This window comes from Vombatus ursinus, unplaced genomic scaffold (genome assembly GCF_900497805.2).
Source record: "Vombatus ursinus unplaced genomic scaffold, bare-nosed wombat genome assembly UNPS02014779.1, whole genome shotgun sequence".
In the NCBI taxonomy this organism is placed as follows: domain Eukaryota; kingdom Metazoa; phylum Chordata; class Mammalia; order Diprotodontia; family Vombatidae; genus Vombatus; species Vombatus ursinus.
Window position 1 is genome coordinate 17,064,943 of NW_020954557.1, and position 24,297 is coordinate 17,089,239.

A 24,297-nucleotide genomic window follows, 5' to 3' on the forward strand; every position below is an offset into this window, starting at 1 on the left:
AAAGATAAGCAAAGGAACTATATCTTGCTAAAAGTTATAATAGACAAAGAAGTCATATCAATAAGCACCAAGTGATATAGTATCCAAATTCTTAAAGATGTTAATTGAGGTACAGGAAGAAATAGACCGCAAAACTATACTAATGGGGTATCTCAAACTCTCAGTCTCAGAAATAGATAAATTTAACCAGAAAATAAAAAAAGAAAAAAGTTAAGGAGGTGAATAGAATTTTAGAGAATTTAGACATGATTGACCTCTGGAGAAAGTAGAAAGGTAATGGAAAGCAATATACTTTTGTTTTCCTCAGTGGTACAAGGCACCTACACAAAAATTCAAGTGTTGACCATGTGTTAAGGCATAAAAACCTCAAAATACAATGAAGAAAAGCAGAAATATTAAATGCATCCTTTTCAGATCATGAAGCTATAAAAATTGCATGTAACAAAGGGCCAAGAAAAGATATACTGAAAAATGATTGGAAACCAAATAATCTAATTTTAAAGAATGAATGGGTCAAAAAACAAATCATAGAAACAACCAATAATTTCATCAAAAAATGACAATAATGAAGCAAAATACCCAAACTTGTGGAATGCAGATTAGGCAGTTCTAGGAAAAATTTTTATATCTCTAAATGCTTACATGAATAAAATAGAGAAAAAGGAGAACTGTGAATTGGGCAAGCAACCAAAAAAAGCTGAAAAAAACATTTAAAATTCCCAATTAAACATGAAATCCAAAATTCTGAAAATCAAAGGAGAGATTAATAAAATTTAGAGTAATAAAACTATTGAATTAAAACAAAAAGTAAACCTCTGATTAATTTGATTTAAAAAAAGAAAGAAGAAAATCAGATTACTAGTATTAAAAATGAAAAGGGTGAATTCACCACCAATGAAGAAGAAATTAAAGCAATAATTAGAAACTATTTTATCAAATTGTATGCCAACAAATGTGACAGAGGAAGTGAAATGGATGAATATTTACAAAAATATAAATTGCCCAGATTAACAGAAAATGAGATAAAATACTGAGTTAATTTTATTAAAAAAAAAAAGAAATTGAACAAGCTATCAATGAAATCCTAAAGAAAAAAATCTCCATGGCCAGATGGATTTACAAGTGAATTCTACCAAACATTTTAAGAACAATTAATCCCAGTGCTATATAAACTATTTGGAAAAATAAGTGGAGTACTACTAAATTCCTTTTGTGACACAAATATAGTGCCGATATCTAAACCATAATGAGCTAAAACAGAGAAAGAAAATTATTAATCAACTTCCCTAATGAATATGGTTGCAAAAATTTTAAATGAAATATTAGCAAAAAGATTACAGCAATTTATCACAAGGATGATACAATATGACCAAGTGGGCTTCATATCAGGAATGTAGGGCTACTTCAAATATTAGGAAAACTATCTGCATAATTCACCAGACCATATCAATAACAAAACCAACAAAAATCATATGATTATCTCAATAGATGATGAAAAAGTTTTTGACAAAATACAGCACCCATTCCTATTAAAAACACTAGGGAGTGGGTGGAGCCAAGATGGCAGAGTAAAGGCATGGACCTGCATGAGCTCTCCCCTAAACCCTTCCAAATACTTTTTTTTTAAATGACTAAACAAATTCTAGACCAACAGAACCCACAAAAAGACTGAGTGAAACAATTTTCAGTCCAAGATGACCAGGAAGGTCAATAGGAAAGGTTTGTTGCAATAGGCTGAGTAAGGAGTGCAGTCTAGCAGAGGCCACACCACTGCAGATCAGGCCCCAGGAAACCCAGAACAAGCCTCAGGGAACTGAATCACTGGCAGCATTGGTGGTTTCCAGACTTATCAGACCACAGTTGCCAAAGACAACTGAGAAGGTCAGTGGGAAAGGTCTGTCAGAACTCAGTGAGAGAGGAACACAGTCCAACACAGGCCATGTCAACACAGCCCCAGCCCCAGAACAGCCCCAGCCCCAGTAAGCCAGGAGCAGGCCTTAGGAAAGATTGAATTGACAGTGGCAGCACCAGTGGCTGCTTCTAGAGCTCTCAGCCCCCAGACAGTAAGGGGATTGCACAACTGGTCAGAAGGAGATTACAGGGGTTTCTTTGCTAGGACCAAAGAAGGATTCTGTTGCTTTGCCCATACTTGAATCTGGGTCACAGTCCTGGGTGGCAGTCCTGGGGAGAAGAGAAACACTTGCATAGCAGAGTTTGTGACAATAGTGGGAGAGGAGACCCTCCCCACAATTCCAGGGCAGAAAAGAGTGCTTGTGGTCACTCATAGACCAGAGCACAGGCCAGGAAAGGAGTAAACACCTCTCCTTAGACCATACTACTTTGGAATAACTGAAAACTTACAAGTCCCTAGAAGTATCTCTGAAAACAGCTGCAGAAAACCCCTGAAGTTTGGGACATTACACACTCTATACTATTTTAACAAAGAGTGTAAAAATAAAGTAATTGGCTAGGAACATGAGCAAACAATAAAAAAAAAAACTCTGGCTATAGAAATTTACTTTGATGACAAGGAAGATCAAAACATGCACTTAGAAGAAGACAACAAAGTCAAGGCTCCCACAACCAAAGACTCCAAGAAAAATATGAATTGGTCTCAGGTCATGGAAGAGCTCAAAAAGGATTTTCAAAATCAAGCAAGAGAGATAGAGAGAAAATTGGGAAGAGAAATGAGAGTGATACAAGAAAATCCTGAAAAAAGAGTCAACAGCTTGGTAAAGGATACACAAAAAATGCTGAAGAAAATACCATCACAAAAAACAGACTAGACCAAATAGTAAAAGAGATCCATAAAGCTAATGAGGAAAAGAATGCCTTAAAAAGCAGAATTGGCCAAATGGGGAAAAAAAGGTACAAAGGCTCACTGAGGAAAATAATTCCCTAAAAATTAAAATGAAGCCAATGGAAGCTAATGACTTTATGAGAAATTAAGAAACAATAAAATAAAACCAAAAGAATGAAAAACATAGACAATAATGTGAAATATCTCACTGGAAAAATAACTGACCTGGAAAATAGATCCAGGAGAGATAATTTAAGCCATGATTTAAAAAAAGAGTCTAGACATGATCTTTCAAGAAATTATTAAGGAAAACTATCCTTATAGTCTAGAACCCAGAGGGGAAAATAGAAAGTGAAAGAATCTACTGATCACCTCCTGTAAAAGATCCCAAAATTAAAACTCCCAGGAATATTATAGCCAAATTCCACAGTTCCCAGTTAAATGAGAAATATTGCAAGCAGCCAGAAAGAAACAATTTAAGTCTGCTGGAGGCACAGTCAGGAGAACACAAGAATTAGCAGCTTCTACATTAAAGAATCAGAGGGCTTGGCATATGATATTCCAAAGGGCACAGGAGCTAGGATTACAACCAAGAATCAACTACCCAGCAAAACTGAGCATAATCTTTTATGGGAAAAAATGGACATTCAATAAGATAGAGGACTTCCAAGCATTCTTGATGAAAAGACCAGAGCTGAATAGAAAATTTAACTTTCAAATACAAGACTCAAGAGAAGCATAAAAAGACAAACAGGCGAGGGAAATCATAAGGGACTTCATAATTTGAAACTATTTACATTCCTACATGGGGAGATGATATGTATAACTTAAAAGACCTTTTTCATTATTAGGTTAGTTAAAAGGAGTATATGTAGACCAAGGGCAAAAGTGTGAGTTGAATATGAAGGGATGATATCTAAAAAATAAAATTAAGGGGTAAGAGAGAAATGTACTGGGAGAAAAAGAAAGAGACAGGTAGAATGGGATAAATTATCTCACATAAAAGAGGGGAATGGGGGGGATGTAAGGGGAAGTGAGTGAACCTTACTCTCATCAGAATTGGCTCAAAGAGCAAATAACATACACACTCAGTTGGATATAGAAATCTATGTTACCCTACAGGAAACTGTACTAGGGTACACTACTACCTACTTCCTACTAGGGGAACCACTAACAGAAGTGGAAGGGGTGATAGCAGGGAGAGAAGATTTGAGGAAGTGGTACTGAGAAGCAAAACACTTTTGAGGAAGGACAGGAAAGGAAGGAGAGAATAGAATAAATGAGGGAGAAATAGGATGGAGGGAAATACATTTAGCAATAGCAGCTGAAAAAATTTGAAGCAAGTTTCTCTGATAAAGGACTCATTTCTTCAACATATAGAGAACTGAATCAAATTTAAAAAAATAAAACCATTCCCCAATTAATTAATGATCAAAAGAGATATGATTAGTTTTTAGATGAAGTAATCAAAGTTATCTAAAGCCATTTGAAAAAACACTATTGATTAGAGAAATGCAAATTAAAACAATTCTGAGATATTGCCTAATACCTATCATATTGGCTAATAGGACAGAAAAGGTAAATGACAAATGTTGGAGGGGATGTGGGAAATAATGAGACTTTAATGCACTGTTGGTGGAGTTGTGAACTGATTCAACCATTTTGTAGAGCAATTTGGAACTATGCCCAAAGGGCTATAAAACCATGCATACTCTTTGACCTAAACTACTAGGTCTTTATCCCAAAAGACATTTTAAAAAAAAAGGAAAAGGATCTATATGTACAAAAATAGTTATAGCAGCTTTTTTTCCCGGAGCAAAGAATTAGAAGATGAGGACAAGTCCATCAATCAGCGAATGCCTGAACAAGTTGTGGTGTGTGATTATGATGGAATACCATTGTATTATAAAAAATGACGAGCAGGATGCTCTCAGAAAAAACCTGGATAGACTTGTATGGGCTGAATCAAAGTGAAATGTACTGTGCACAAAGCAAAAGCAACATTGATGATCAGCTTTGAATGACTTGGCTATTCTCAGCAATACAACAATTCAAGACAACTCTGAAGGGCTTATGATGAAAAATGCTCTCTATCCCCAGAGAAAAATTGATGGTATCTGAATACAGACTGAAGCATATTTTTTTTTACTTTCTTTTTCTTGAATTTTTTTGTCTACATTTTCTTTCACAGACTATTATGGATATGTTTTACATGATAACACATGTGTAACCTATATTGAATTGTTTGTCTTCTGAAGGATGGAGAAAGAAGGGGAAGAAAGGGAGATAATTTGGAACTCAAAGTTTCAAAAATAAATGTTAAAAATTGTTTTTACATGTTACTGGGGAAAAATAAAATACTAAATGAAAGCCAACAAAAAAATACAAAACATTCCCCAATTTATAAGTGGTCAAAGGATATGAACAGGCAGCTTGCAGATGAAGAAATTAAAGCTATTTATAATTATATGAAAAAATGCTCTAAATAGCTATTGATTAGAGAAATGCAAATTAAAACACTCTGAGGTACCACATCACACATATCAGATTGACTATTATAACAGAATAAGAAGATGATAAATGTTAGAGAAGATGTGGGAAAATTAGAACACTTTTGGAACATTGTTGTTGGAGTTTTGAACTGATCAAACCATTCTAGAGAACAATTTGGAACTCTCATCAAAGGGATATAAAACTGCATGCCCTTTGATCCAGCAATACCATTACTAGGTCTGTATCCCAAAGATATCACCAAAAAGGAAAAATGACCAATATGTTCAAAAATATTTATAGCAGCTCTTTTTGTGGTGATAAAGAATTGGAAATTGAGGGAATGCCCATCAATTGGGGAATGGTTGAACAAGTTATCGTATATGAATGTAATAGCATACTATTATGCAGTAAGAAATGAGGAGCAAGTGGATTTAAAAAAAACAAAAAACAAAAAACTGGGAAGACTTCCATGAACTAATGCTGAGTGAAGTGAGCAGAATCAGAAGAATATTGTACGCAGCAACAGCAACGTTGTGTGATAATTAATCTGATAGACGATTAACTATGATAGACTTAGGTATTCTCAGCAATACAACACTCCAAGAGAATTCCAACAGGCTCATGATGGAAAATGCTAACCACAACCAGAGAATGAACTATGGAGTCTTAATGTAGATCCAAGCATACTATTTTCACTTTTTTTCTCATACTTTTTTTCCCTTTTGTTCTGATTCTTCTTTCATAACATGACTAATGTGGAAATATGTTTAACATGATTGTACATGTATAACCTATATCAGATTGCTTACTGTCTTGGGGAGGGAAGTAGGGAGGGAAGGAAGTAGAAAAATTTGGAACTCAAAATTTTATAAAGAATGACTGTCAAAAATTATCTTTATATGTAATTTGAAAAAAATAAAATATTATTAAGGAAGAAAAAATAATTAAACTAAAAAAGGAAAACCACCAACTCCTGTACACAATTTCCATGCCATAGTGAAATGTTTAGAACTGAGCTTTTCTGAAAAGTTCCATAAGTTAAAAAGTGAACTAAGTCAACTAAATTGTCAATATGGTCATATAAGTAGTCAAAGGATGACTATGGAGAAAAAGCTAAACATTGGTAGATAAGGGAAATTTTAAAAATATATTATAGTAAAATCGCTTTAATTTGGAACCCACTACCTCAGACTTTTTCACTATTCTTACAGAATTTGGAGATAAGTTTCTATTTTTGCCTTATCTGTGGTGAAAAAAAAAGTGTTTTGTAAGCAATTTAAAGGTTGAAACAAGATTATGAGGAGAAAGTTAAATATTTGGGGGAGTAAATGATTTTCAAGAATTTCAAAAGTACCCTTCACATATGAATGATTGACATAATTAATATAAACTATTCTTATCTATTAGTTAAAGCATATCCCATAAGGAATTTAATTATGCCACATTTATTGAGAATAATTAGCATTCTATTTCATGTTGTTTTATGTTTTTCAAGTTCAAAGTAATACAAGCAAATCGCCTTAAACATACTTAATTCAGAAATTTCCCTAATTCACATAATCCTTCTAAGTTGGTCTGAATAAATTAGATTAATTGGTATTTAGAAGTTGTAATCTTAATCATATCATAATCACTATCAGCTGCTTTTTATAAAAAACACTTTCTTGTTTAAGTTGCACGACCTCTCCATTTTTCTCTATCACCATCAACCCTTCACACTTTACCTCATTTTCTAGAACTTTCCCTTTCTCAATGAGCATTTTGCAATATTTATAATTTTCTTAAGTATGTGCTAAGACACCAGTTTGCAAATGCTGTACTAAGAAGATGGATTTCTTTAACACATCTGTGAATTTTCTGAAAGCTTTTAGGTTATTCAAATTTTATGCTTTATTTCCTTATTTTCTGCTACATTACCTTATAACTTGTTTAAAAGGAACTTCTTGTGGTTGCTTTTGGCAGATGTATGATTTTATTAATAAAGCTCAAAGGATTGAAATTGGGAAAAATTTCAGGAAGTTACAAACAGCTATACACAATATGTTAAGTACCCCCAAAATGAAAAAAAAAAACACGGATCCAAGATTTATCATTTTTTAGGGTAATATTGGTATGAAAATTTAGGCAATTATTCAGGTAAATGAGACAATAGGCTGAGTATTACATGAAGAACCTATGTAGGAAAAGGAAAGTAAATGATTCTACATATCACCTTCAAATTTAGGGAAGAGAACCCTTAAAAGCCAAAGATAGATAGGTAGATAGATAGATAGATAGATAGATAGATAGATAGATAGATAGATAGAGATAATCAGTGAACTTTAATTCAAAGGGAGATGAAAAAGAAAGTAAAAAAATATTGTGGAAATATGGCTTGGGACTTTAAAATGAATTCAAAACTTGTTAGGAAGTTCATAAGTCTCACACCTTACCATCAAAATTATTTTAAGATAATATAAATTCCTGACTTGACAAACATGGAACATAAAAGATTGATTACTACTATGGAGTCATTGCTAAATATGTTGTTTATTCACTAAACCGTTGATTAGTCAGTGCAGAGACTAAAATTCACAACAAATTAGAATGACAGAGAAAATGAAAAGAGACATCTTCAATAATAATAGCTCCAACTGAAACTATTCGGATAAGATATTATTTTAAAATTATATATATATATATTACATACATATATATATATATTACATACATATATATATATATATTTGTGTGTATGTGTGTGTAAAACACATTCATTATCATGTTTTTCTAGTAAAGTTAAACCAGTCTACAAATTGCCTCAGCCCGTAAACACTCAACTTGCTAAGTGGAGACACCATAACCCAAGGCAATAGTAGTTTACTATACAAATGTTATATAGGAAGATGGTGGAAAACTATGAAAATATCACCTAGAAAAATGGTAAAATCAGAAAAGTGGAAAGCAAGGCTATAGAAAACTTAACAGGAAACCCAAGTAATCCTCCAAGAAAAGGCTAGTTGATCACTTTTTAAGATATCATAGAAAGAATTCTTGCTCTAGAATGAATGAGAAAACTTGGCTTTTGAAGTCTCTTCCAACTCTGAGTTTTGAACATAGAAACCAGATTATGTTAGGTGCATTTGTAGATGACAGGTGGTAGAGAATAACTGGGAAACAATGGAACAGAATTGACTGTCTTTCTACAATAAACTATTTTCATCACTGATGCCAGGGAATTAATCCATCAATAAACATTTATTGTGCATCTATCATGTGACATGCACTGTGATAAGTGATAGGGATAGAAAATGAGGGAAAACAACATTCTTGTCCTCAGAGAGATTAGAATCTAATGGAGAAAACAGCATGTAACAAAATATACCAAGCAAACAAACAATCTAAAGATAAATAGGCAATAACTGAGGGAAAACACTAGAATTAAGAGGGGTTGGGGAAGTCTTTCAGTAAAAAAAAAAGTGAGATTTCAGTTAAAGATAGCTAAGAAGGTATAACATTTGGACTAAATATTCATTGAGTTATGTGAAGAGGTGACACTAACAGGCAGGAAGAAAAATAGATTTGAAGTTCATTTTGGTTATCACCCCCCCAAAAATGTCTGTACAGGGGATACAAATTTGAAAACATTTTAAGATTTGTAAGGTATCAAAAAAAGAAAGTCATTGATTAGAAAAAAAATTAAGGATTCTATGTTAGAAGAAATTGATGATAAAAAAGATCAACCACTACTATGCATACATTCTAATTTCTATAAAACCTTTACAAGAATCATCTACCCATATATGAATGATATCCTTGATAAAAGACAAGGGAACAAGCCAGTTTTTGTAAATAGCTTTCTTCAACACACCACATCATCATAGGAATTAACTAAAAGGTTCAGAAAGTATATGATCAATATGTTTCATTGTTAGTTGAATAAAAGTATTTGACTCTAGAAATTGAGATTTAAAGGGGCAACCCCCAGCAATATATTACTGAAACATGTTACAATCACACTAGATTCCATGAGACATATAAGCAAAGATTCACTGACTCTTTATATTTATAGTAATAGCATTAGCAAGCAAGAAAGGAAAACATACTTAGCAAAAATGATTACAACACTCTCAAATGATGTCCATCACAAAACACAAATGGAAAAAAAGGCTTCAACATACATGGCAATGTGCTCCAAGTAGTCTTGATTTTGTTAATTGCTGTCAGTCCCAGAATAATATGAGGCTTCCTCAATAAGAGACAAAGACAAGCAAAAAAGATTGGCCGGGAGTATATGTATATATGTGTATATTTATGTGTGTATATATACATTTATGTGTGTCTCTGTGTATATATGTATACATGTGTGTACATATGTATGTGTATACACATATATAGAGTATTTATACATATGCATACATATACATACACATACACACATACATATACCATATGTGTGTGTGTGTGTGTGTGTGTGTGTCCAGGAATTAATTGTTGTCTTCTTGGGGGAGGTGTGGGAGGAAGGAGGAAGAAAGAACATAGTAAAAAGTACACAGTAGAGAACAAAAGAAAACTCACAAGGAAACAAAGAAAAGATGGATAACTCTGAACACAATGTGTAGTGTTTGTTATATAGACTTCCTTGAAATGGAAATTCATTGCTATATATTTTGAATCCTCTGTTGTGTTCTGCTATGCACATGGCAATGTTTTTCTTTTCTTATTCTTTGTTTTAGTAAATGAGTTTACTATATGTTTCTTTTCTTATTCCTTATTTAAATTTTAGTATTTTTTAAGGTTAAATAAATTAATAAAAAAGATTATCATGATAATTTAGAGAAGAAAAATATATACAATAAATAAAGACTATTGTCCATTTTATGATATCCTATTGAATAGGCAAAACACTGAGTTCATCCATTTATATACAGCAGGCACAATAAATTGTGCTAGACACAGACTTGAATAAGAAGGAAAAAGTTAGCTAGATTGAATTTAGGAAATTGTATAATGTATCATACAGCATAGTGAAAGCTGTTATGTTAGAAAATTATGATAATAAGTAGCATTTATGCAGTACTTCAAAGTTTTCTAGCTCTTTACAAATATTATCTTACATGAAATTCAAAACAAACCTGGGAAAAGTACTATTTTTGTGTCTATTTTACAAATGAGTAAAGTGAGACATATAGCAGTTAAGTTATTTGCCTAATGTAACAGATCTAGTAAGTTTCTGAGCCTGGATTTGAACTCATGGTTTTTGTCTCCAGGTCCAATGCTTTATCCACTATCCCATTTAGCTACCACTAAATTCAAATGTACTCATTTCATTTCTTTCTTTAGGGGAGTTGGCCTTTTCAGAGCAACTCAACAAAATTCCTTAGGCTGCACCCTCTCTTGGTTACAGTGCTGGGTCTGGAGTCTGGCAGATCTGAATTCCAATCAAGCCACAGACTCTTACTAGATATGTGGCCCTGAAAAGTACCTTAACCTCTATTTGCCTCATTTTCCTTGACTACAAAATGAGAATAATAATAGCAAATACCTTGTATGGTTTTTCTTGTAAACATCAAGTGAAATAAAATTTGTAAAAAAAAAAGTACTTAGCATAGTAAATGTCACTTAGTAGGCACTATATAAACTTTTGTTTCCTCTCTCCTTCCTTCCCTTGTGAGGAACACTGGGAGGTTGCAGGCCATAAAAAGGTGACCACTGTCAGCAGGGAAGGAGCACCACCATTCCCATGCCCAACCAGAGTTTAGTTCTCTCTTGATGAGGCCATTACCTTTTCTTCTATCCCACAAGAAAGAACCTGAGCCTGAGACACAAATGAGCGACTCCCCCACAAGAAGTCTTTTAAGGAACTCACTTTCACCAATAAGTTCCTGGCTCCAACTTGTAATACTTTTACCCAAACATCAGGAACTACACCTTCCTTCTTAGAAAAGTCCTAACCTAGAGGAGGCAGAGCCAAAATGCTGGAGTAAAGCAAGGACTCATCTGAGCTGTACTGCAAACCCCTCCAAATACCTTTTAAAAATGACTCTAAACAAATTTTAGAGAGGCAGAACCCACAAAATGATGGAGTGAAACAAATTTCTAGTCTAAGACAACTTGTAAGGTCAGCAGGAAAGATCTGGTGCACCAGGGTGAGAGAGGAGTGCAATCCAGTGCAGATGGAGCCAGAGCAGACCAGATCCCACCAAACTAGAAGCAGGCCTCAGAGCTACTGAATCACTGGAAGCAGTGATTCAGCCCACAGATGCCAAAAACAACTTAGAAGGTTGACAAGAAATGTCTGTCACACCCAGGTGACAGTAGACCATAGTCCAGTGCAGGCCATGCCAGCACAGCCCTAATCACAGCAAACTAGGAGCAGGCCTGGGAATGACTGAATCAGTAGCAGCAGCATCTGCTTCCAGAGCTTTCAGCTCACAGACAGTAAAGGGGTTGAACAACTGGTCAGAAGATTACTAGCACTGAACTGAAGCAGGACTCTCCATACTCTGGTCTGGGTTGCAGGCCTGTGTGGCAGTCACAGGAAGAGAAGATTTAGCAGCTTCTACATTAAAGAATTAGAGGGGTTGGCATATGATATTCCAAAGGGCACAGGAGCTAGGATTACAACCAAGAATCACCTACCCAGCAAAAAAGAGTATAATCTTTTATGGGAAAAAAAGAACATTCAATAAGATAGAAGACTTTCAAGCATTCTTGATGAAAAGATCAGAGCTGAATAGAACATTTAATTTTCAAATACAAGACTAAAGAGAAGCATAAAAAGGTAAACAAAAAAGGGAAATCATAAGGGACTTAATAATTTTAAATTTTATATTTACATTCCTACATGGGAAGATGCTATCTGCAACTTATCAGACCTTCCTCATTGTTAGGGTAGTTAGAAGGAGTATATATAGACAGAGGGCAAAAGTGTGAGTTGAATATGATGGGATGATATGTAAAAAATTGAATTAAATTAAAGGGTGATAAAGGAATGTACTGGCAGAAAGAGAAAGGGAGAGACAGAATGGGTAAATTATCTCACATAAAAGAGGAAAGAAAAAGCTTTTACAGTGGAGAGGATGAGTGAGGATGTGAGTAAATTTTTCTCTTATCAGAATTGGCTCAAAGAGAAAATAACATACATGCTCAATTCGATATAGAAATCTATCTTACCTTAAAAGAAAGTAAGAGGGGAAGGGAATAGGAGAAGGTGGTGGGAGGGGGAGTAATAGAAGGTGGGGCATATTGTGAGAGGGGGTAGTCAGAAGTAAAACACTTTTGAGGAGGGACAGGGTGAAAGGAGAGAATAGAAAAAATAAGGAGGTAATAGGATGGAGGGAAGTGTACAGTTAGCAATAGTAACTGTGAAAAAAAATTAAGCAAGTTTCTCTGATAAAGGCATCATTTCTCCCACATATAGAGAACTGAGTCAAATTTATAAAAATAAGAGCTATTCCCTAATTGATAAACGATCAAAAGATATGATCAGTTCTCATATGAAGTAATCAAAGCTATCTATAGTCACATAAAAATGCTCTAACTCACTATTGATTTGAAAAATGCAAATTAAAACAATTCCGAGGTACAACCTCATACCTATTATATTTGCTAATAGGACAGAAAAGGTAAGTGAAAAGTCCTAACCTTAACCAAATACCCCATCATCTCACTCTTATTCCAACTCTGATGAAGACAATGAGAGGATGAAATCAGGACAGAATTCATTTGAGGTACAAGAAAGCAGTTTATGCGACTGTGCAGAGGCAACAGGTAGAGTGTTAATGTGAGGGAATAGCTAGTTATACAGGAACAGAAATTGTATGAAACAAAGGCTGGTTGGTTGTCGTCCTTCACATTCAGAGAACCCAAACAACATCACTATGTCAGCAGCAAGGTAGAATGTTGTCTGACTGTGGCTGATCATATTAATATGAGTTCAGAAGGCTCTACCACTGGTCAAGCACAAATAGTCCATAGAAACATTTGCAGTAGAGTTGTCTCTAGATTTTCACATCTCACATTTCTAACCAATCTCTAAGTGTTCCACAGAACTTGCTTCAGCCCCCTTAATGGTGGTTGGTACAAATTGTTATTTTCTACCCATTCCACTGGGGTAATTCTTCACATGCTTGGGGTAGACACACCCAACTAACTGATGGATTTGAGACCCCTTGGCTACCCCCAATGTGGTTTAGTTCATCCACCAAACTGGTTTACTGGAATGTGGCCACTAAGCATGTTACAGCCTCTTAGAGCCACAGGTGAGAGTTGGGTGGGTCAGGTGGACACCAAACATAGAAAGTAGCCCTGAAAGAGGCTCAGTAGCCCTCCCACCAAAGGTATTAGTCTTCCCTGAACAACTGTACACTCCTATGAAACAATACTAGAAAGGTAAATGGAAACTAGATTGTAGAGGGTTTTGAGGACCAGGCTTGTAAGTTTATATTTTATGTTTTGGGCAATGAAGAGCTAGTGGAGGTTTCAGAAAGGGGAGTGACATTCTTAAGAAGATGGTTTTGGCACCTATCTGGAGGATGATTTAGAAGAGAGAGTGAACAGAAGCACAGATTTCAATTATGTGAGAAGGAGTGAGGATCTGAACTAGGTGGCTAGCTGCATAAATGGTGGGATGTTTCATCGTATAGTTTAGGAATAATCTACATAGAGATTACACTTGAACCCATATAAGCTAATAAGATTTTTGAGAGAAATCATAAAGAGAAGAAAGTAGCAGAAACTAAAGAGGAATCTAGGTAATATCTATGCTAAAAGGGGAAGAGATATATGATGATTCAGCAAAGGAAGCTAAGAAGAAATAATCAGATAGATAGGGAGATCCAGGAGTGAGCAGTGTCATGAAAGTAGAGCGAGAAAAGAGTCCAAAACAAGGTGATTAATTGTATAGAAAATTTGGATTGAGAATGAAGACTAACATTTAATATTTGAGATCCTTGATAACCTTGACTAGGATAGTTTCAGTCAATGGTGGAATCAGAAGCCAGATTGCAATAGATTGAATAGAGGAAAGAGTTAACATAGTATGTACAAATGATTTTTTCCCTAGGTGTTTGGCAATGAAAAGGAGGAGTGATATAGGATTTTAGCTTAAGGTGAGGGCAGGGTCAAGTGAAGAATTTTAAGGATTATGGAGACTAGCAGGTTTATATGTAGTAGGCAAAGGGTCAGTAGATATGGAAACACTGGTTATGAAACAGAGGCACAGATAGAAAAGATGATCAATAGAATAAGTTCCTCTGGAAGAAGACAATCAAAATACCACAGCTTGAAAACATACAAGTGTCTTTGATTTAATTTAATAATCAGCAAGCTATGTTCTGGTTTTTAACTTGGTCTCCTAAGTGGACAAACCTACCAAGAAAGAGTTCCCTGTGCAAATGATCAGTATTAGTTCTCTCAAGAGAAATATTTCTTGTTTTACATGATAAGGGATAGGGAGTAGACTTATGATTTCCCAGTTCCTAGGAATTGAAAGTGAGGAAACTCTTCCAATACAGATTAGCACATTCTCTGCAATTTATAGATTTAAGAGAGTTGCTTAGAATGCTGGGAGGTTAGTAGATTTGGTCAGAATCACACAGCCAGAGGCAAAACCTGAACCCAGGTCTTTTGAGGCCAACTCTCTATTCACTATGCCATGCTAAATTTGAAATAATAATTTTATTTTTCAGTCATATCTGACTCTTTGTGACCCCATTTGGAGTTTTCTTAGCAAAGATTTTGGAGTGATTTCCCATTTACTTTTCTAACACATTTTAAACATAAGGAAATTGAGGCAAACAGTGTTAGGTGATTTGCCAAGGGTCACTTAGCTAATAAGTGTCCAAAGCTAGATTTAACTTATGGAGTTTAGTCTTCCTGGCTTCTATCCGCTGTAGGACCTAACTGTCCCTAAATAATAACAATAACACTTTAATAATTTGATAATCGTATTAAATTGGTAAAGTCATTCTGGCTTAGAAAATCAAACACTTATGAGTCTGGGTTCTATATCAATTTTGCATAGCTCATCAAAGAATGAACATTAAAATCAGGTTTCCAGAACCTACAAGGTCAAGGTTATAGGACCCTATCTTGAGTTTCAATGATTCTCTATCCTTTCTCCCTCCCTTCCTTTGTTTTTCCTCCTCCTTCCTTTCTCTTTACTCCTTCCTACCTCATATCTTCTTCTTCTCTTCCTCTTCCTTCTCCTTTCCTTTTCTGCCCCTTCTCCACCTGTTCCTACACCTCCTCCATCTCTTCTTCCTCCTCCTTCTTATTCTTATGCTTCTCATTCTCTCTCTGGCTCTGTGTCTCTATCTCTGTCTCTGTCTCTGTCTCTGTCTCTCTCTCTCTCTCTCTCACTTTTTCTCCCTCTCTCAGTTTCTTACCCCCCTGTTTTTGTTTCCTCTCCTTCTTCAAACTCAATTTTTAAGTGTCTATCAGTTCATATTTTATCTAAAAAGTGCCATTTTTCCTTAATTATAGATGCTAGCCATTTGAAATAAGAATTTAGGACTAACTTTATTATTCTCACTCTCATATATAATTTTCCAAAGAAAGACTACATTAGCAATTGCTTGACTTGAATTTAGCTACAAAATGAAGAATTTGCTATAAACATTTAGGCTGAGGATAATCTATACATCTTTCTCTTTTTTCCTCTTCTACTTTGCCATAAATGAAATTTCCTTCATGCTGAAATGAGAAAGTAATTTCATTTGAATTGAATTAATAGAATTATATCATCCAGAAAGTCACCCACTTACAAACTTTTTTTGAATTTCACCTTGCATTTAAAAATGTATTTCCTTATTAAAGATTAAATGAGTACTTACTAATGAGTAAATAGGTGCTTAGGCTTTGTTGCTGAATAAAAAAGTAAGCTCTGATGGCTTTATTCTCAATTTAACATCAGTATTATTCCTGAAATTTCTTACTAGATTGGAAGCAATTCTTTTAAAGGTCCTTTCTCACTTTCCTATGTTTTTTTTTTAATTTTCATATTTTATTTTTCTCAGTTACATGTAAAACCAATTTTAACATTTATTTTCAAAATTCTGAGTTCCAAATTCTCTCCCTCCCTTCCATATCACCACCCTCCTTGAGAAGGCAAGCAATTTGACTTTGATACCAGGTAATGCCAAATATATTATCCATGCCTCTGACATCTCCTTCTCTGTCTGGACTCCTACGCTTTCCCATCTATAGCTCCCAAAGACATGAGGATCTTTAGATTACCTAATCGGTAATCCTGGCATTCCTTTCCCATGCCTCTTTTCCATATAAACCACAGCACCATCCTCAGTCTTTCTCAGGTTCCTTAAGAATCCTTGCCCACTGAAAAGCATAACAATAAATCTTTGCCAACCTGACTTAAAGAATGCATGAGTCTGTGAATTCATTCCAGATGAACCTGTCCTGTATTCTGGTCTTTGAGGGACCTCAACCTCTCAGACCACAACAGTAGTATCTCAGAGTTGTTTTAATTTGCATTTATCTAATTGGTAGTGATTTAGAGCAGTTTTTCATATAACTGTAGGTAGCTTTGAGTTCTTCTACTGATAACTGCCTGTTTGTATCATTTGACAATTTATTGATTGGGGAATGACTTATATGCTTATATATTTGACTCAGTTCTATACATGTTTGAGAAATGAGGCTTTTGTCAGAGAAATTTGCTGTAAATTTTTTTCCCCTGTTTTCTACTTTCCTTCTAATCTTGGCTGTATTGATTTAGTTTGGGCAAAACCTTTTTAATTTAATGTAATCAAAATTATTCATTTTATATTCTGTAATTCTCTCTATCTCTTGTTTGGTCATAAACTTTTTCTTATACGTAGATCTGCTTGTCCCAGTTTCTATCCAAAATATCTATGGAGAATTAAGTTATACATCTTTTGATGATAATGGATGTTAAGGAAGGCTTGGCATACTTAAAGCAGATTTATGAAAGTCCTTGAATTTATTAGGTGTCTTGAATCATAACATGATTTTCTATGAGAAAGTAAATCTCTTTCTTCATAAGTAAATTGAGTAATATTCTATTAATGTATTATGGAAAAGTGTATGTTGAACATTTTTTAAAACAGGAGTATGAAATATTAAATGATAATTTAAAATAAGCAGATGTGTAAATGTATACATGACCTGGCAAAAGTCCTTTCACTTGTAATTTCAAAAGCATCATATATTTGCCACTTAGAAACAGAGATACATATAGCAAGGAGAAAACCTTGGAACTAAGATATGCAAAATTTCAGTGTTCACTGATTAATTAGTACCCTCAGGGTCTTCTGGGACAATGGAGCATAAGGGATAAAAAGTTCAAAAATATTTTGAGGGAAATTATAAATCTTTGTGAAAACGCATTTTTCAAACAAAAGTTTATACTTTTAATGCAGTTTCAACTTGATTGGAGAGAAAATGAAAATGCTTACTTTAAATGTTTAGTTTTATGCTCTAAACATTTTCTAATGAGATATTTATTGACTTTAAAAATAACTATCCATTTTATTTATGTTGAAAATGACTAATTTTTTTCTTATACTTCAGAGAAATAAACAGCAGCTTTATGTATATATATATACATTTGTGTATATATATATATACATATACACATACAAACACACACACACACACACACACACACACACACACACACATACTGCCCGCTAATGCTAGCTACCTAGAGGGACTGAATTTAAAAAACTAATTTATAAATCTTAAAGCATGATATAAATATGAAATGTTTCTATTTAGAATCCAGAATAAACTAGATCAGGCCTGCACCAAATAAGACCCCTCCCCCCTGCCCCAGGCTGCTTGTGGCCCACCAAGGGATTTCAGGCAGTCCTCAAAAAAATGTAGAGGATGTAAAAGAAAGTAAAGGTGTATCAAGTGCTTTGTCCATGCCCTACTTAACCAGCCTTCCACTAGTCACTCTTGGGCTCATCACGTAACTTGGTGAGTGGATTGCCACTGTGCACTCTCTTGTCTGTAATGTGACCATGGCAACCAACCATCCTCAGTCTAACTCTGTCTGAGAGGAGTTAGAGTCATATCTTTTCACTGTGTTTTCAGTGGTTACTGGAGTTGAACAGGGACAAAGTGACTGCAGCCACACACAAAGGCACCTAACACAGGCTATGTGATGAGCAGCAACAACATGAGGACTTCTTCCCCTCCCTTGTTGTACAGCCTCCTAAAAGTTACATGAGTGTCTGGGCTCCAAGGTTGTCTTAGATCCTTACATTGCTGAAAAGCACTAAGTCTATCAAAGTTATTTATCACACAATGTGGCTGTTACTGTGTACAATGTTCTCCTGGGTCTACTCACTTCACTCAGCATCAGTTCATACAAGGTTTTCTAGGTTTTACCAAAGTCTGCTTGCTCATCATTTCTTATAGCACAATAGTATTCCATTACATTCCATGGCCCAAATGGCTATAAAAATGTGCATACTTTTGACCCAACAATGGCACTTCTAGGGCTGTGTCCCAAAGAGATCATACAAATGGGAAAAGAACCCACATGTACAAAAATAACTAAAGCAGCTCTTTTTGTGGTGGCAAAGAATTGGAAATTGAGAGGATGCCCATCAATTGGGGAAGGGCTGAATAAGTTGTCGTATATGAATGCAAAGATTTAAGACATCTCCAAAGGCCTCATGATGGAAAATGCTATCCGCATCCAAAGAAAGAACTATGGAGTTTTAATGCAGATCGAAGCACACTATTTGCTCTTTTTTTTTCCTTCTGTTTTGTTTTGTTTTCTCTTTCTTGTCGTTCCTCCTATTGGTTCTAATTCTTCCTTACGACTTCACTAATGTGAAAATATGTTTAATAGGAATGTATATGTATAGCCTATATCAGATCGCGTGCAGTCTTGGGGAGAGAGAGGGAGAAAAATTTTAAACTCAAAAGCTTATGGAAGTGATTGTTGATAAATCAAAATAGATTAATTAAAAAAGAATAAAATTGAAAAAAATTTTAATGGACTGGACAAGATTTTTGTTGATGTTATTGTTGCTGATGTGAGCTATCTCTACATCAGCTATCTGAATTATAGTTGTCAGATATAAGACCAAAATTTCTTCAAAAAATATTATAATAATGAAAAACTGACATGGTATAATTTAAACATATTTAATCCTGAATTATTTAAATGTTATTGAAAATTTTAAAACTCAGAAGTTAGCAAGATAAGTAATAAATCATTTAATTAATATAAATAATAAAATGTGTGATTATGTCAGTGTATGTAGAGAAAAAATAATAAATTACCACACTAATATTTAGAAAATACAAAGTATTTTCCCTTAATATAAGAACCCCTTTGACCTCAGCATAATCCATTTATTTGAATCCAAGAAGAATCATTATATATAATTAGGAAACTTCAAAAATTTTCCCACCAAGAACAGCGATAAACAAGAGTGCCTATAGTTTTTGTTGATTCTATTACATTTTCTAAATAAGTCATCAGATTGTTCATAGAGATATTTAGACCCTTTAAAAATCATATTCATATTATATATGTGTGTGTCATAAATACATATGAATAAATTAAAGAAATTAGTATTCCCACAATACTTATAAAAAAGGTGATATACTTTTATAAATAATACAAAGATTTATAAAACTTGAGAGGATTGAAACAGTATTTGAGGTAATATCTAACTTTAACCAAATAAGTTAAAATATAAACCCACAAAAGTCATGAACATTTCTATGTATAAACATTAAGATTTGAAGGTGAAAAAATGATCATAAGAGCAACACTATTCTGAATAACAACAAAATGTATTTTCAGAACTAGTATACTCATCTATTTTCTCTCCTCTTATGCTGTTCTCACTTGTTTCTCCTTTCTCTTCCCTTTTCCTTCCTTTAACTGCGTTACTCTTCTTCTTTCTCCACTTTCACTTTTCCTTTTCCTCCTTGCCTCAATCACTACAGTATGACCTTTTCCCCATTTCCTTTTCCACTTCTTCCTCTTTTCCTCACCCTTTCTTTACTCATTCTCTTCCTCCTACTTACTTTGCCTCATTATAAAACCAACATTTTCTTCTCATTTTCTTCCAATCAATATTTTAACTCCATTACTTTAAAATAAATATTTTATCTGGTATACATATAGCCTTTTCCAAGCAAGTAAGCAAGCCCCTTATTTCAGTGTTAAAAATAGATAGATAAAAGAATTCCAAATTTTGTTATAGTACACCAATTTTTCATCTAAATATAAGAAATCATGACCATGATCCTTTACTATGCCATAATACCCCAACCTCTACCGCTACATTAAGAACAGAACACTACCAACACAATACTTTTCTTTTTTTTCATTTTTTCCTCTATTTCCTCCTGTTTACTATAGTGCATGCCTTAACTGAAAAGAAACGATACTAACTTAAAGATCCAAAGGTAATTAAGGTGGACTTTTCCCCCACTTTCTATAGATAAAAATTCAGGGAAACCTGACTTTCTACTCACCAAACTTTTCATTCCACAGTTGTTTTGTGAAAATATCATCAATCCAAGCAATATGACAGCTGCCTTCTTAATTGGAAGAGATACACTATGAAAGTGTCAGAATTTGCTGCCACAGCATTATCTCAGAAATTCTCTCAGTTGTTTATATCCTTAATCTTTTGTCCCACAAAACTAGTTTTGCACTTGTCTTTACTTTTCCACTGTATGTTTTAGTAGTGTTGGAACAAAAAAAATGATGGGTAGAATTTGAGGTAATATTTTTCAGGTGAATAATTCAAATATATCTCTAATTTAGAATATCATCAGAATCAGCTATAAAGGGTAAAATTTTGTACAAAGTTCTAAGATATTAGAACTTATTTAAAATATAAAAGAAATGTTGTCTAAGGAAATGGTAATTAAAAACTAAACATGCTTAAGACAAGAAAATAGACCTCTAAGAGTTTACAACAGGTGTCTTAAAACCAACTTGAACCAAATTTTATATCCTTCAAAGCATACTAGTCAAGTCAAATGAGTATGCATTCATTAAGTACATGATATATGTCAGTCACTGTGATAAGTGCTGGATACAATGACAGATAAGAGATGAGTAAAACAGTCCTTTTTCATTCTATAAAATAAAAATAATATTAATAATAATAAAAGGAATTATATATAAGATTTGTTCATGTATTTGAGATAAAGAAAAGAAAGAGATGTTTAAGATTTAAGAAAAATACATGCATACATATACATACATATACATATACATATGCATATATGTATATACATATACAATGTGTATGTGTATTTGAAATGCAATTATAGACCACTTTCTGTGGAAGTACTAAAAAGCTTTCACATAAATGTGCTCTTCCCTGACTGTTCAGGTATAATGTAGATTTTAAATAGACTTGGTGTCTCCATTTGTTACTTTCTTTGCCTAGTTTGATCCATTCATTCCTTACTTACATAAGGTGTTTTAGTATTCTAAGATTAACTACAGTGTATAAAACTGAACCAACAAAGTAGTATATTCTCTGTGTGACTGAGTGTGCTCATATCATGAAAAAAAAAAAGGAGTTTCAAAAACCAAAATTGGTCACATGGAAAAGACATACAAAAAAAAAATCACTGAACAACTCCTTAAAAGGTAGAATTGGCCAAATTGGAGGGAAGGGGGAGAGGTGCAAAAGCTCACTGAAGAAAATAATTCCTTCTCTATATATTTTAGGAATAAGGCCTTTATCAAAGACATTGGTTGGAAAAATTCTTTCCCAGCTTTCTGCTTCCCTCCTAATCTTGGATGTATTGGCTTTATTTATACAAAAACTTTTCAATTTAATGTAATTAAAAGTATCCATTTTGGAGTTGTGAAATGATCCAACCATTCTGGAGGGCAATTTGGAACTATGGCCAAAAGGCTATAAAATTGTGCTTATCCTTTGACCCAGCAATACCACTTCTAGGTCTGTATCCCAGAGATTATAAAAAATGGTAAAAGGACCCACATGTCCAAAAATTTTTACAGCAGCTCTTTCTGTGGTGGCAAAGAATTGGAAATTGAGGGGCTGCCCATCAGTTGAGGAATGGCTGAACAAGTTGGGGTATGTGAATGTAATGGAATACTATTGAAATGATGAGCAAGCAGACTTCAGAAAAACCTGGAAAGGCTTACATGAACTGATGCCGAGTGAAGTGAGCAGAACCAGGAGACTGTTGTACATAGTAACAGTCACATTGTGGGATGACTGACTTTGATAGACTTGGCTCTTCACATCAATGCAAGAATCTAAGACAACTCCAAAAGACTGATGATGGCAATTGCTATCCACACCCAGATAAAGAACTAAGGAGTCTGAATGCAGATGGAAACATACTATTTGCTCTCCATTTTCTTTGTTGTTTTTGTTTATTGCTTCATTCTTGTGTTCTTTCCATTAATTCTAATTGTTCTTTACATCATGACTAATGAGAAAATATGCTTAACATGAATGTATATGTAGAGCCTATATCAAATTGTACACCATCTGGGGGGAGGAAAAAGTGGGAGGGGGACAAAATTTAAAACTCAAAATCTTATGGAAGTGAATGTTGAAAACTAAAAATAAATTAATTAATTATTTAAAAAAAAGAAAGAAAAGAAAAGAATTCTTTAAAAATCAGAATTGTGCAAGTGGGAACTAATGACATCATGAGATTTCAAGAAACAGTAAAACAAAATCGGCCAGAAGGGCAGAGAAGGGGAGTCGCTGAGGTTTTCTGCTTCAACTGTGCTTGAACAGAACCCACTGCTCGATTCCAGGCCAGAGACACACTTCGCCACCTCTCCACCACCACCTCCACTAAGCAACACTTATTCGGTCTTCCCGTTCAAGCAGCAGCTGTCGCAGCCCCAGCCTCAGCCGCTGCGCAGCCACCTCCTCCTACTCCTCTTTACTGCCTCCATCATCTGCGCCGCCGTGATGACCTGGTCCCCTTCTCAAGTGCTACAGAACTACCATCAGGACTCAGATGCTGGTATCAACCCGCAGATCAACCTGGAGCTCTACGACTCCTATGTCTACTTGTTCATGTCTTACTACTTCCACCCAGATGACACAGCATTGAAGAACTTTGCCAAGAATTTCCAACACCAATCCCAGGAGGAGAGGGAGCATGCTGAGAAGCTGATGAGACTTCAAAACCAGCGAGGCAGCCGGATTTTCCTGCAAGACATCAAGAAACCAGACCTGGATGACTGGAGAGTGGGCTGAATGCAATGGAATGTGCTCTGCACTTGGGAAAAAAAAAAAGTCAATCAGTCTTACTGGAATTGTACAAGCTGGCAACTGATAAGAACAACCCCAGTTTATGTGATTTCATGGAAACCCACTACCTGGACGAACAGGCAAAGTCCAGCAAACAACAGGGTGATCACGTAACCAACCTGTGCAAAATGGGGGCCCCGATTCTGGCGTGGCAGAATATCTTTTTGACAAACATACTCTTGGAGACAGTGACAAGAGCTAAGCCACACCTGCCTTCCCCCACACCTGGGAACTGTGGGTGTGACTCCTACTGTCTTTCAGTGCATGCATATTTTGATTATTTGAGCTATTCATAATCTGCCACCATTTACATCCCAATAAAGTGACTTGGTACTGATAAAAAAAAATCAAAAGAATGAAAAAAATAGAAAACAATGTGAAATATCACACTGGAAAAACAACTGACCTGGAAAATAGGTTCAGGAGAGATAATTTAAAAATTATTGGACTACCGGAAAGCCATGATCAAAAAAAGAGCCTAGACATCATCTTTCAGGAAATTATCAAGGAAAACTGCCCTGATGTTCTAGAACCAAAGGATAAAATAGAAATTGAAAGAATCCATCGATCACGTCCTAAAAGAGATCCCAAAATGAAAACTCCCAGGAATATTACAGCCAAATTCCAGAGCTCCCCAGGTCAAAAAGAAAATATTGCAAGCAGCCAGGGGGAAAAAATCAAATATCTTTGCTCCACAATCAAGATAACACAAAACTTAACAGCTTCAACATTAAAGGT

The 24,297-nt window shown here is 34.7% G+C and overlaps 1 pseudogene; it reads left to right on the top strand.

Annotated features, from left to right (window-relative positions):
* Nucleotides 1–23,761, top strand: part of LOC114045823 — a 154,239-nt pseudogene extending 130,478 nt beyond the window's left edge.
* Nucleotides 23,762–24,297: the final 536 nt, after the last annotated feature.